Below are 3,009 nucleotides of genomic sequence, written 5' to 3'. Positions count from 1 at the left end.
AACAAACAAAAACAAAAAACCCAGCTTGTCTGCAGGTTCCACAGGCAAGAATCAGCAGCTACTGAGACACCTGGTTGAAGACACGGGCATGTCAGGGTGAGAGACCAAGAGCCTACAGCACTTGTTCCTGGGGGCACAAGGGACTGGGGTAATGGTGCAAAGTGAGAGGAGACAGCATATTGCAACTTAACATCTTTCACCATAAAAGGTGAACTTTGGGGATGATATGTACCAAATTTGGGCATGCATTTGTTTGCCAAGTAGATTTGAGTGGGGATGAGAGAGGGGAAGTGCTGAGGAGGCTGCAAGGCAGCATGCTTCCAGTTGGCCTTGTTACAGGGAAGCTGTCATGTTCCAAATGCCTGTGGGACATAAGAGCCTTGTGTTACAGACCTTGAGAGGATGATCGCAGTCATGCATGTGTGTGTGTGTTGTGTGTGTGTGTGTTGTGTGTGTGTGTGTTGTATGTGTGTGTGTTGTGTGTGTGTTGTGTGTGTGTGTGTGTGTTGTGTGTGTGTATTCTTCACTTATGTCTTCCACATGGAATCTCAGAACTGTCCCACCATAGTTCATACATCACTAAGACCATACAATAGAAATTTCCAATCATTACTAGGTATTATTGGATCCAATAAACTTTGAAGACAGATATGTAACACAAAATGCCACTGTCAAAAGGGAAAGGTATTGATTGAGACTTGTTATGGGCTGAATTATCTCCTGTAAGCCATTAGCAATCCATATGTTGAATCCTCACCTTCAATTCAATTATTTGAAGATAGGTCCTTAAGACACCAGGATGCCAGGATGTGCCAGGTGATGGTGACGCTGCCCTCAGTCCCAGCACTTGGGAGACAGAAGCAAGTCTATCTCTGAGTTTGAGGATAGCTTGGTTTACAGAGTGAGTTCCAGAGTAGCCATGCCTACAAAGAGAAACCAAAAATTCCTATTTGAGGACATAGCAAGAAGATGGCCACATGTGAGCTGAAGAAAGAGGCCTCAAGAGAAGTGAATCTCATCAGCATTTGACCTTGGACTTTCAGTCTCCAGAGCTATGGATGACGACTCCCTGTTGACTGTCTGTGCTGTGTTATTAAGAGAGGTGTGAATTTATCTATAATGTGAGGAATGTGCTGAGCTTATTCTGCTTTCTAAAGCGACAGCCTTGACCTGAGTTAGTTCATTTTGAATATAAATTCCAAGGAAGACTGACTCTGTACATCTTGCTTACCTGAGAGACAGCCACCATCTGTCAGCAATGCAGATGACACAGACTGGTAAATAACCTTGATGCCAATCAATAATGATACCTGAAAGTGTACCACATTATGTCAGAAATTCGAGACACCCAAGCTTATCAACCACAACAAATGAAAGCCTGTTATCCGGACTATAAAAGAAGAAGCACCCCAATACCAAGATGCAGAAGGAAAGATTGATCGGTTTCATGAGCCTTGCCCAGGAAAACTGTCAGAGGAAAAGATCCTGCCTCCATCCTCAGGCTCCAGCTCAAGTGTGTCTCCTGACAAGCAGCCTGTGCTAATCCAACTGTACCTTGAAAAATTGTCACCAGAGCTGCACCTGACACCGCTGTACCTGAATAGCTCTGTGCCCACAGGTTAGTGAGGCCTCCTCCTCCTCCTCCTCTTCTCCTTCTCCTCCTTCTCCTCCTCCTCCTCCTTCTCTTCTTCTCCTTCTTCCCCTTCTCCTCCTCTTCTTGTCCTCCTCCTCCTTCTCCTCCTCCTCTTCCTCCTCCTCCTCTTCTTCCTCCTCCTCTTCCTCCTCCTCCTCTTCCTCCTCCTCTTTCTCCTCCTCCCTCTCCTCCTCCCACTTCTCCTCCTCCTCCTCCTCCTTCTTCCCAGCAGCCTTTGAAGCAGCTGCTTTCTGGGCTGGGGTCTTTTGACCCTTCTGACTTTTAGCAGGAGGCGCTGCCTTCTGGTCTGCAGCCTTCTGAGCAGCCTTCTGGCCTGTTGCAGCCTTCTTGCCTAGTCCTGCCACTTTCTTGGCTGGGACTTTAGCTTTAGCTGCCACTGCCGCCACCACTGCAATGGCAGCTTTAGCAACAGCTGCTTTTTTTTTTAGGAGAAGCTTTCAGGATAGCAGCTCTTTGAAGTTTCTTTACTTCAGTCTTGATTATTCTGTTCCTCATTTTCTTTGCCTTCAAGACTTTGAATCTGTCATCTTGGCTTTCCTTTCTCTGGCATCAATTTTCTTGGCCCATCTTGTGGCTGCCCATGTCATATTGATATCTACCTTCTCCTGGGCTTTCCATACATACTTCTGGAGGGCACTGTGTTGGGAAGTTGAGGATGAAGTCAGTGAGCTGCGTGCACTTGAAAGGCGTGGCCTGCCTCCTCACCCGAGTACAGGGTCCATCCACTAAAGCCCTGTTCTGATCAATAACATCTACAATTGTGACCAGCTTTCCAACATAGGGCCCAAAGGAATGGGTTCATAATGCCTGAACACTATGTTGATGGCGCTCAGTGAGAAGAGAGTGAAGTTTTTTATCTGGACTATACCTACGGTTCCCTGTGCCTGAGCCTATATTGCTGCTTCTCCTCATCACCCCACCACTGTGTGAAGTGCAATGTGTAATCTGGAGAGTAATATTAGTAATTAAAGTAGGAATGTAAGGGGCTGGAGAGCCACTCAGTAGTTATGAGACCCTGGGGCTGCTCTTTCAGAAGACCTGAGTTTGATCCCCAGGGCTCACATCACACAGCTTACAAACACCCGTAACTCCAGCTGCAGTATGTTCTAGCTTCTGCATATTAGCATACACACAAGTAAACAAGTAAATAATAAAATAAACCTTTAAGACAAGATTGGCAGGAACCTGTGATAGGCAGTGGCCGGCTGGCAAACAAAGTCAGTTTTGGTCAGTTGCAGCCAGTGAAACTGAGATAGCTTGTGGTTTCTCAAATGTATCTATGATTTTGGTATAATTCAAACAGCCTAATAAACTAGGTGAGTACAAGATTGTTTCCACTTCGATGTGCTTGTTCA

General features: G+C 46.0%; 1 pseudogene; it reads right to left on the bottom strand.

Moving 5' to 3' along the window:
* Nucleotides 1-1,839: 1,839 nt before the first annotated feature.
* Nucleotides 1,840-2,443, bottom strand: LOC127678613 (60S ribosomal protein L14-like; annotated as a pseudogene).
* Between the last annotated feature and the right edge of the window lie 566 nt (nt 2,444-3,009).

Source organism: Apodemus sylvaticus, chromosome 1, assembly GCF_947179515.1.
Source record: "Apodemus sylvaticus chromosome 1, mApoSyl1.1, whole genome shotgun sequence".
Taxonomy (NCBI): domain Eukaryota; kingdom Metazoa; phylum Chordata; class Mammalia; order Rodentia; family Muridae; genus Apodemus; species Apodemus sylvaticus.
Note: the sequence above shows the minus strand (reverse complement) of the source record. Positions and strands in the feature narration are given on the sequence as shown.